General features: G+C 37.6%; 1 protein-coding gene and 1 long non-coding RNA gene across 3 annotated transcripts in view; one reads left to right on the forward strand and one right to left on the reverse strand.

Annotated features, from left to right (window-relative positions):
- The window catches only part of LOC136844907 (tyrosine-protein phosphatase 10D-like), a 273,677-nt gene that overhangs the window by 252,900 nt on the left and 8,693 nt on the right, over window positions 1-12,084 (forward strand). Inside the window, exon 29 of one of the 2 annotated variants that reach the window (XR_010855005.1) lies at window positions 11,877-11,995. The exons of the other annotated variant lie outside the window; for it this stretch is intronic. The gene's annotated coding sequence lies outside the window, so the exon portion shown is untranslated. The remainder of the gene's footprint in view (window positions 1-11,876; window positions 11,996-12,084) is intronic. 2 annotated transcript variants of the gene reach the window in all.
- LOC136844912 (uncharacterized) overlaps window positions 1,959-12,084 on the reverse strand; it is a 511,857-nt gene continuing 501,731 nt past the window's right edge. The window contains exon 4 of the long non-coding RNA XR_010855007.1: window positions 1,959-5,026. This is a non-coding gene — a long non-coding RNA (uncharacterized lncRNA). The remainder of the gene's footprint in view (window positions 5,027-12,084) is intronic.

Here is a 12,084-nt window from a genome sequence, read left to right on the forward strand (position 1 = left end):
TCAGAAAAACCGACTGTAAGACAGCACCAGCCTGGGGAACAAAATCTCTTCGAGCGAAAGCCAAAAAATTCTTTATGAAGGGGTTAAAAGCATAAAACCGTGGGAGGGCGCTCCCTAAAGAATTGATACTAACACCAGTATTAATACCAGCACGCTGGCCTGCTCAATGTAGATAATATTCCCCAAAATGAACTTCCTGAAGGGGTAACGTCAATTGTAAGAAAAAACATTAATGTAAAAGACCCAGCGAAACCTCTACTGAACTGGTCTGTAGAGGCGTAACGCTAAGTCATCATGGCGGGGCCGGGCGAACGCAGAGGAACGCCCGGTATTTGACCCAATAATTATTAAATTAAGGGCCAAATACAGCCTCGATACAACTAAAACCCCGCTAGGAGAGGAGTACTTAACTTAGTGGCGGTGATTTCAGTGACAGAAGACATGATATTCCAAATTAACCGAGAAAAACACAGAGCACAAGCAAAAGCGTGTTAACAGAAACGCGTGCTAAAAAGGAATGAGGGTAGGTGGCGCTCGGGTCGTCAGGTACAGGCCGGGTGAGTTGCCGCTGGAACGGCTCTTCTCGTACCGGGGGTTATGACATCGGGACATTCTACAGAGTTAGGTCCTGTGGTAGTGGACAAATTCACTCACCCTACTCTATACCGACACCTGTTACATAATAGGTGATCGCTCTGAGGGTAGTAACCTCAGTATTCCTGTTGGCTTTCTTTCTCTGGTATATTTAGCAATATTTATACCTAGAAATGTGTGCTCAAGGGACATTTCACCGGCTGACACAGGTCTGAAGCTCAGAAATGAGATTAAGTGATCTCACTACCCTAATTAATAATAATAATAATAATAATATTCATGTAGCATGTCAACTTAATAAGACACTTGAAGCTGCCCTCCAGATAAGTAGCAAAATCAGTTAAGGAACCAAGATTTACGCATAGCCCACATGACACCTGGGGCCCGGTTGCATAGCTTATAGTGTACAGCAATTTCATATAAAGTATTTATAGTAATACTTTATCCTAACCATTATGTATTGTGTAGTCATTATTCAATTTAAGCTATGTACTTATCATCAGAGATATATCTGCAAAACGAATGGCTTTTAAAAATATGTACAATCACTCAAAAAAGTTTTGCAACATACTTCAAAACTTTTCGGACAACAATTTATAATAGCGACATCTGGCGCTATTTGGCAACTCAGATGTAAGCGCATGAAACAACTGAACACTTGTGGTGGGTCCGAGAAATTACCTGCAGTTTCCCTTAAACAGGGCTTTTTCTGATACTGCTTACTGTTGTCATATTTTACTTAATTAAAGGATGTTACTGTAATACTTCAGAGGTCATCGCTGTTCTTATGTTTTAATATTTTCATCTCCAACTGCCATCACTATCGTTGTTTTATCTCCTTCATATGTGTGAACTTTGTAGACATAGGCCTATGACTGTTACAAGTTGAACTATTAGTCTTATTAACATCAACAAATACAACTTTTGTAAAGATTTGCTTCACATTATTATTAATTAAATTTTTGAATGACTAATCCTATGTATATTGTGAACTAGTGAAACTTAATATAAAATATACTGAACTAGACTAACAGACTTCACGTCTATTTTTGTAATACATAGAATATAATCGCACACACACCTACATACATACTTACATACACACACACACACACACACACACATATATATATATATATATATATATATATATATATATATATATATATATATATATATATATATATATATATATATATATATATATATATATATATATATATATATATATATATATATATATATATATATATATATATATAATATAAATGCTCATTGTAATATCTTTTTCTTTCATTGCTACTTAGGCCTATCATTTTGATGCCTCTTATGAAGTTAACTGAATATATAATGCCTATTTTTGTTTTTCTTATTATCTAAGTTTCTAAAGAATTAAAATTAGCTAGAAGTTCAACATTAATTTAGTTAATGCTAAATGCCTGCAGTGAAGAAGACTACCATGCTCATCAGTGGAGAATGTCTCCTCATCGCAAAAGATGACTCGTACAGAAATCATCGGCCACTGGATTATATTATAACGCAAACCCTAGCCTCTATTCTTTGTGTTTCGCTGATACGAAGTGTTTCTTGACAGGAGTATGATGAAATAATATCTTGGTCTCATGTAGCCTGTTACGGATGGTTTGAGCAGCAACTTGAAGGGAGAGCGTAATGTTCTCTCTTTATAGCAACATCGGTTTTCAGGGAGGAGTTAGGCGGAGTTCCTTAAGTAATCATCCGATGATGATCTTTAACGTAGTGCAACAATGGGGTTGCCCTCCAGTTTTTACAATGAATTTATCATATTTCCTCGTTCTCTCTGTTGTTGTATCCCTCTATACATGGTTGTTTTATTTACGCTAAGCTGCCGAGCAGTATCTACAATAGAAACATTAGTCTTATGCAAGCTAATGATTGTGGTGCGGCTTAGTCTGTTGCCCATGTTATCGGTGCACGTGATGAGACAGTTTGAACTTTTCCTGCCTGAATGTGGAGTCACACGATAACATACGACGTTATGAGATTTTTTCTTTTTTTCTTTTTGACAACGATAATGGCCGAATTCTTTCTTTCTTTATTTATATATAATTTCATTGATGGTTATTCAATATTATTTTATTAGTCAATAAGCTTTTATCTGGATTCGAAATATAGTTTCTATTTTGACTCTTTTGCCTAATCATCTGAAGTGAAATTTTTCAAAATGTTTCGTCATTTTTCATAATATGAATTTTTCACTTGCCATTCTTTTTTATATTGTTAACCGTATGATTAATAACCAAAGTTGCATAAGAAAATTACATTTCCTTGTAAATATCAAAAGAACAAATTACTATTAGGTGAACGAAAACTTCTGGAACATATTGCAAAACATTTTTGAGTGACTGTACAATACAATACAGTACTCTACAGTATATCCTAACCAAAATAAAACTGACTGCAGTAGATCTACCTACTTGTGCTTAAAAGATATATAAAATACATAAAACTCCCACAACATATAAGAAATATAACCATAAAACATCTATATGTTTCTTTTATAACAAAAACTACAAAACACTATGCATGTACAGTGCTTGCCTCCCACCCACCTGTGCAGTATTTTTATTGATATTTATTTAATGCAGTACTAATTCCAGCAATTTAGAGTTAGACATGCTTTTCAGTCTGTGTATGTGGGTATGTGTATATGTACATGAAGGCATACACATACATGAAGGCATCATATTACGTTAAACTACCTACTTACTGTGCATTCATTCTCTCTCTCTCTCTCTCTCAATTTTTTTAACAATGGTATGGTGGGCCATCTTTGGAATTCTGTCAATTTTCTGGTTGTCCATTGCTCACTCAAATTACCAGTAATGTACTGGCTTTTGTTTTAACAGATGCTTCCTCCACAGCTGAGTCTTAAGTCTGTGACTCACTCTGGATTAAACTTATGAAAAAAATGACAGAGGGGTGATTCTTTATAGAATTTTTTTTCTTTTGAAAGAGAGAGGGGTACACATAATTATATATACCAGCTCACACACTTAAAAATGTATGTAGCACTATATTACTGTATAAAGCACAATAATGTACTGCATTAAATAAATGCCAACAAAAATATTGTGCCTGAGAGAGAGAGAGAGAGAGAGAGAGAGAGAAGGGGGATTGCCAAGGTACATGCATAGTGTCTCATTATATGATGTTGTGTATGTGTGGGTAAGGACACATACACAGATAAAAAAATTAATGACAGCATATATAGAAGAAAATCTTACCTCGAAGATGACAAAATATAAACACAAGTAATCTCTCTCATAATCGGATTAATACATCCAGGGGCTTGCTTGATAACAGAAATTTTTGGATAATGTGAAAAAATACTCAACAGATGTAAAATGGCAACTTCACACCCTCACCCCCACCTTGTCAACGCAGCATAACTGTACACATACATTTGGTTGCGAACAACAACCTACACTTTAAAAACTGGATGTTAGACCATGTCTAAGTTACTATCCACTACCCTTTTCTCTCATATTTTTAACAAGATATTAATACACTATATCCTTACACACAACACACAATCTGGTAGGTACTGTACATACAGTACAATACACTACCGTACTTTACAGTAGTTTTCTTAGGCATAATTTGCTGTTTTTTTCTATTTTGTATTTTAAAAATACGGTAATGTGTACACAAAATAAAAAAAAAAAAAAAAAAGTGATATACTTTTTCTCCCTCTTCCCCAACACATAAATATGGTAGGTATTGTATGAATAGTACACTATTGTAAAACATGATTAATACTTTTATTCCCATTTTGTCTCTTAAAAGTAAAATAACATCATAATGTCTACACACAGTAAAAATACACAAAAAAAACTTTTCTCTCTTGCTTCTTACCTGTGTACGATGGTCAGACTTAAAAACTTCTCCTCCCCCTCCTCCAAGACAACTGTATCATTGAGGTCCTGGACCTCATCGAGGTCATGAACAAGGTGGAGGAGGCATTGAGGTGGCTAAAGGGTCTTGGTCTCCAAGAGGCAGCAGATATTGGATTCCTGGCTGTAAGAACCTGGCATGTCAACAAAGAGTGCCAAAGGGTTCACCTGCATTTTTCTGAGCTGGATGGTCAAGTTACCGAAAAAGTGGACAGTAATGGTGCAAGGGGGTTAGGGGTTTGAAGATGCTTTCGAGGGTACTCTGTTGATAAGAATGATAATGCTGCTTTACAGTCACAATACGCTGCATTTCTCAAACATCTTCAGCAAACTCTAAGTTCCTGGGGATGGCGTTATGGTTGTGATGCAGACTCGTCACCTTCAGGGGCTTCCTCCATCTCACCAGCAGCAAATGCAACAGCTATCTCACTGTTGGACAACAGTTTGAACCTCTGAGTCAGTTGAGACTTACAGAGCTGGATCAAATGAGTAGATATCTGAAAGTTCATAATTTATACAACATCATGACTCAAAACATTTAAACATACAAAATGGAATAGGAAATACAATTTATTTTTAATAAAGTTTAATTCAAGACATAAATGGGTACCTTACAATAACATGTTCATTTCTATGAATGGGACTGGGTCTAGAAAAGGTGACTTTTTATTGTTTTGTTTGGTGGGGGGGGGATTGCATCAGTACCTGTAAATACTGGTATTGCAGTAAGGCAATTAACAATAACTGACATAACGGCTCTTCAGTCAAATACCATGCTTGTGACAGTTCCCCTACTTCCAATCATATTTTTCACAATTTATCCTTTATTCCTTTTCTCCTTTTCCTCTTCATCAATGACCTCCAGTTTATCTCATCTACCTGTGCTTTTTCAAGCAATTCAGCCTTGCATAAATCTTAATTTTTCTTCCAGCCATTCTCTGGTGTTTTCTTTCAATATCAAATGGATAACTATAATACCCAAAAAATAGCTAAGATCAAATCCCTATTTTTTTTTCTTTATTACAACCACTAAAGCACCTTATTAATTCATTTGTTTCATCACAACCCCATTATTTATAGAGGTGCCTTATTTTCATAGCTGAAACCCCATGTCTCACCAGTGTAGATTCCAGAGGAAGAACCACGTTGGGGGGTAATGCCATCAGTGCACCTCACATTGTGCAATGTAGGCATTGCTAAAGGGTGTTTGCAGCATCCCATTGGCCACAACCTGTACCTGCATTTTAGTCTTTTACTTTACCGCCATTCCCATTCCCTTTCTTCATTCTTGCTGCACATCCTCTCTAAATGATACTTCTTAGTGCAACTGTGAGGTTTTCTCCCAGTTCCACCCTTAGAAACTTATACTTCATCACCTCAATTTTCAGGATCTATTTATCTTGCTGTCCAACCACTCTAACTCCCTCTTTTCATTGTCTTAGCACTGAATGGCTGAAAGTGCCCCAGTGCTTGGCTTGACAGTCTAGACTTGATTAAATCAACCAAAGAGGAGGAGTCCTTTATTGCCTATTTAGCAGTTCTGCCCTGAAGATACCTACTAACTCCTCATTACTTTGTGAATCTCAAAAGGCAATCATTGCACAGCTTTCTGTTCCCAGGATTGTACTCAGTTATCAGCAGAACTTTGTATTTTTACTAATTCATTTCATTCCATTACTTCAATCATCTTGTTTGCTTGCTTGTTCTTGATGTGAAGTCTCTACATATTTTAGCTTTGTATCTTTTCCATTCTAAATATTGCATTTTCAGGTTTTTTGTTTGTTACTATCTTTGTGATCTAGTTGTACTGTCAGTTCACTAGATTTTGCATATGCTACCGCCCACTGTTCTTTTTGCTATTATGTTATTTTTAATTCTCATGCTGTTGCCACGATGACCACAATGCTATGAATTTTTGTGGCTTTGTTTGCTGTTTTTCTTGCTATATTGCAGAACACTTGCTAGGATCTCCTTGGATGAGCTTGTATTACCTGTTTCCTCTCTAGACAGCTCATGCTGTGGAAAGTCATGGTCTCTGGAGCAAACCTATTAGGAATACCACAGATGGTCATGTGACCAACTGTATTGATGTGTAGAGAAGAGAGCCTGTGAGTCATACTATGCCTCCAGAATGACAACCAAGGCCTCTGGTTCTATCTTCAGATTCTTTGTTACTCAAGTCTGCCCCACTGTCAATCAGTGATGCTTAAGGAAAGCCAAGGTTCAATGGCATCTTTTTACAGGCCTCCACCACATTCCAGGGACTGGGGTGAAAATAGTGTGAAGACCATCGTTTAGTCTTGCTCTCCCCATGCTTTCTCCAGGGAGTGCTCTGCCAACATGTGTGTTCCTAACTGTTTTTGTCTCGAGTCTGACTCTCATGAAGACTAACCTTTTTATTCTCTCACTCTGGGCTGTGACATTCCTTTGTCTGATAAGTGATTCAGCTGCAAATCTGCTTTCTTCGTTCCTTCTTTCACTGTGCTGATGCCTAGTCTTTCTAATGTTGCTCCTTGCACAGAATGTTTACTTAGTTTTCCTTGTCCAGCATGTCTTCTCTGCTATTCAGGCTCAGCTGGGGTCACTCATTGGTTCTTTTATGTCTCAATTGTGGCCATCATCTGATTCTTTTCAAGGGCTTGGACTGTGAAAATCTGTTATTAGGAACATATCTGTAGACTTAAGACTTCATCTTTCATGGGGTCCACAGGACTTCATCTTCCATGGGGCCCAAGGTACATACTGAACTATTGAATTGGAATTCTCTCTCCCCCATCGGCACTGGATTTCATGTTTAATATGGGAAACTCAAGCCCTGAACTTCAAGTCATCCCTCTCCTGGCACTGGTGATAATAGTTTTTCTTCTTTTGGGCTCACCCATTGTTTTTGGCCAGATCGGAAATAGTCACCACCTTGAAGGTTTCTGAAAACTGAAGGCTCATTTTTCTTCCCATCACTTCACCCCATTTGGTTTGTTATCCTAGAACTATGGATTTTGACCATGATTCCAGCAGATTCAGTAAAGGGACTAGGACCTACACTGCTCCTATGACATGTACACGGGTAATGGGCTACCATGGTTCAAAAGAATTTCTGTGCATTGTCCCAGCAGTGGTAAGGTGACCACAATCCTGTGATCATTTTCAGGTAATGTTTTTTGGGGAACCCATTTGTAGGGATTTGTGGTCATTCAAAAACTGGATACATGACTGTGTCCCTCCATTTGCTGCCTAGAAGAGGAAAACCAAGGAAATTACACCATCAGATAGTAAGTCCTCATTGGAATTACTTGATTGCCTTTGACCTTCCATCTGTTCTCTTCTTGCTAGCTGTGCCCAGTAGTTGGCGTGAATGGTGCCCATATAGGACCACTTTCTCAAGCAGAAAGAGGTGATGGTATTCATTGCAAAAGATCCATGTGCACTCTGTTACCAAAATCTAGCAATCTTCAGAACACTGACCTTCTACATCAGTTGGTAAACCTTCTACATCAGTTGCCCCTTACCTACTACATACATCAATTGCCTCTCTTGCTATATTGTTTAATTTACCAGGCTTCTGCCATACCAGAAGTGAATAAGACACCAGCTCCCAAATGAACTTAATTAAATCCAGCACCAAACAGCATAATCATATCAAGGTAAAAAGAAAAAAAAAAAAAACTTGGTTTTGGTGACATTGTGAGTTTTAATACATCATATCCGCAATCATACAGTATCAAGGTAAAAAAAAAACGGTTTTAATGACATTGTGAGTTTTAATACATCATATCTGCATAGGGAAAGTATGTAAACAATTCACTTATATTGAACTGTAAGTATCAAGGTAAAAAAAAAAACGGTTTTAATGACATTGTGAGTTTTAATACATCATATCTGCATAGGGAAAGTATGTAAACAATTCACTTATATTGAACTGTAAGTGTTTATTTCCTCATAATGTAAGTTGAAAATTATTTTCTATGCAAAAAATCCCTAAGGTAAAGCAGAATGCTACAAGCCCAAGCACTCCAACTGGGAAAGCAGACCAGCATGGACAAAGGCTGCTAGTCAATCACTGAGACCTTGGAGACTTCTATGCTTTTACAGGAGGAGGCTTCCTTCTCTGAGGTCGCAGACTGGGTCTGTGATATTTTCAAGTTGGAGAAGCCTCTGAAGCCCTGAAAAGAGACCTTGGTGACTTGGTTGTGGTTGATGATTACTTTTCCTTACATGGTTTTAACTTACCCCTGACAAGTAAATAACGATGATCTATACTGATGTTAGTCTATATGGGGTATAGCCATGGGTTAGAATTTATGAAATCTTTGTTTTCTCTGCCCAGTCAGCTTCATCGTAGGTTTTAAAAATTTCAATAGATCTCTTTGCAGGATTATCTTCCATGATCACAGAGTCCATGGCAAGCATAACAGTGCCTCTTGTCTTGCACCGAGCTGTGACATCATTCCCCAGCAGGAGTCATCTCTACAGAAATTCTTTTGAGTAAACTTGGTAATATGCAACTGGCAGGACTGGGTTTTAGATATGTCATTTCTCTATTGCCTGAGAAAGCAAATGCCCTTCCCAGATGACACAAAAGCCTGCTTTATAGTCCTGTCTTAGATTAGTTTGACATTGTACCTACTGGATATCTGATGAGGCATAAAAGGGCCTCTTTCAAGGGATTTCTGTGATCTGTCATCAGAAAATCTTCAGGAACTTGTGTTGCAGATTTACTGGACGTGTCCCTCTTACTGAAAACCTTGAGCATGGGTGCAGGAGCTCAGTAATAAAATTTATTAAAAACTACCATAGTAGCAATTTTCAGAATGGTAGCAATGCTGCTTATCCTTCCTTAGAACAGTCATTGACACCAGGCAGACAACAATTCCTTCTTCGACTTAACATGTCACCGTGATCAAAGCAACCATGTCACAGTGATCAGAGCAAACCAGGACCCTCTTCTTGTAATTGAGTTGCCACTTTCAAATACCCCACCTAGGACTCTGCCTGCATAAAATCAAAAGTCATTTTCTTTTGACCCAGTAAGGGGCCAGCTTATCCATTATATCTCCTAATGGTGGGCTAGGAGGATGTGGGACTGCAACTACCCTATGTGTCTAGGAGTTTCAGGTGGTTTGTCAGGATGTATGAAAAGAACCGTAGGTAATAAAAGTACTCTGTCATAGCTGTCTTCTATTTCTGAGGATAAGTCCCTCTCCTTATCCCAGCCAGCTTTGTAATGTACCACTGAAACTGACAAGCTTCACGCCCTGAACAACTAGGTGAAATTGATGGATCATAAAAACTCTGTTAGAGAAGTGCAGGACCTTTTTTGAACTTAAATAGTTGCCTATTCATATTCCACGAGTTGGAGGCAACGGCCTCAGCCCTCTTAACATGTTTCTTGACCTCCAGGATGCATATTATTATATCAAACCATCTGACTTGAGGTTCTGATTTATCTAGGATAGGCATGTCATCTAGTTCAAGGTTTAGTATTTTGGCCTGGTGACTAATCCTCAGGTCTCCATAAGGATTGGCACCAGTGGGTGGTGGGCCCACTGTCTGTCGATTCATTTTAGGAGATACCTTAATGTATGATAACAGCATCCTCTGCAGGACATTGCAAGAACAGCTCTGTATTCTTTATGTAAACTTGTGTAAGTCAAGTCTCTCCTACAAAGGCAACAACTTCAGCATGGTGATAGACATAGTGATGCAAGCACTACATCCAGTGGACAACAGGATAGCTAGATATGGGCTGTGATCTAACATTTTGTAAAATCCTCAGTCTTTGGCATATGTGGCAGTCTCTACTGGTCACTTGGTATCTGTTGAGAAACTGAAACTACTCTCATTTCTGCATTCATTTACTACATCAACTTCATTTGATTAAGTCCTAGTCAGCGATGACATGTCACCAGACTATTTAGTTCTGGTTCCAAAACTGAAGGATTTGAAGTGCTGTTAGAATACTGGCCACCTTCTTTTGGGTGTCCCACTAGTCCTCCCAGCAAAAGAATTAGGAGTCCATCAACTTATATGTACTGTACTGCCCTTTGTCTGGAAAGGACTAATACCATTGGAGTTACCATTGCAGTTAACTTTCTCTATTTAGGGCTACATTCATAAGCCTCCAAGCACTCACTTCCTGATTGGCAGGAAAGATGATAGAAAAAGTGGTTGACATCTCTCTAAAATTAAGGAGGAACCCATTCAAAAGACTTCTGCCACATTAGTATAACATTCCTAAATATTACTCTGGTCTAGATAAAGCTAAGATGGCTTATATTTTGGCTCACATTTCCAATGAAGAATAACATTATACTTCTTCCTAATGAACACCATATTCTTTGGAAGCTTGAATTCCAAGTCAGTGGCCCCCTGTGGGCTTGTTCCATATGAACAGGTTTCATCTTCTGAATAAATAATATGACTATTACTGTGCTGTTTCCACCAACAAAGTAATTGCAGTGCTGTTGTTATTCTACCAAAATTTTAGAGCCTCTGTGGTTTAGTGTGCTATATTTTTTATATACACTACATGGGGTGGTAAACATTGATTACATCTATATAGGTAGGATATCTGAAAGGAATTTTGTGGATAAGAGAGGGTACCTTTTGAATAGTTTCTACTGCCTCATTAAAGCCCTTCCAGTTTGATGATACACATTTGTTGATGGAGTACTGAAATAAACAACTGGCATTTTTCTCTAATTTCTCCCTCTTTAGAATCTAACCCCACTATGATCCACAATGGTCAACTAACAACTGGGTACCTAATTGATCCCTTAGGTCTGTAGGGTCATTCTGGACTTAGGGAAAGTTCCAAAATTGTCCCTCCTCACCTCATTTGAGAATTGAATGGGGGTCTCTCAGTGTGTGAACTGAGTACACTGACATTGTACCATAAGCCTGGGAGGAAGCGAGAGAGAAAATTATATTTTTCAGGAAGTCAGAAGGGGGTTATTTTGGTACTTTGGAGGGGTGAGCAAGATATTTTGAATTACACGCATTGTGAAAAAGTGTGCATTTCACTTTAGACTAAAGCAAGTATCTAATGGTGAATACATTTTAATTAGGGATTACATTTTCTAATATGGTTTAATTTTAAAAATTTTATATTGATTTTCTTCTCTATGTATCTTTAAATTTGGATTCAGGTTTACTTGACATGATTAGTCATATGAAGCCATCATTTATGAAAATCATTTGCAGTTTATATGTAAAGAAGGGAGTTCACAATGTTCGGTTTCTTCTGCAGATTTAAATATCTTGCCCTTAATTTAAGATAATCCTTTTCAACTATGTAAATACGTATTTTCCTAATATATACCTTGATGTTAATCTCAACTGGTGGCTCAGGGCTTAATGGTATGCAGATATTTGGTACTGGATCTAAGAAAAGATGATGGTCAGCCTTCTTGCCAAAGCATATCAGGCGTTTGTATACTCCGGATTAAAGCATCCAATTTTCTACTGGGGTAATCAGCTTGCTTAGTAAACTGTAAAACTTAGTATGGTATTAGTATACTTTTCACTGAAACAACCAGTACAACAGATTACTGTTTCT

Source organism: Macrobrachium rosenbergii, chromosome 13 (genome assembly GCF_040412425.1).
Source record: "Macrobrachium rosenbergii isolate ZJJX-2024 chromosome 13, ASM4041242v1, whole genome shotgun sequence".
NCBI classification, from domain to species: Eukaryota; Metazoa; Arthropoda; class Malacostraca; order Decapoda; family Palaemonidae; genus Macrobrachium; species Macrobrachium rosenbergii.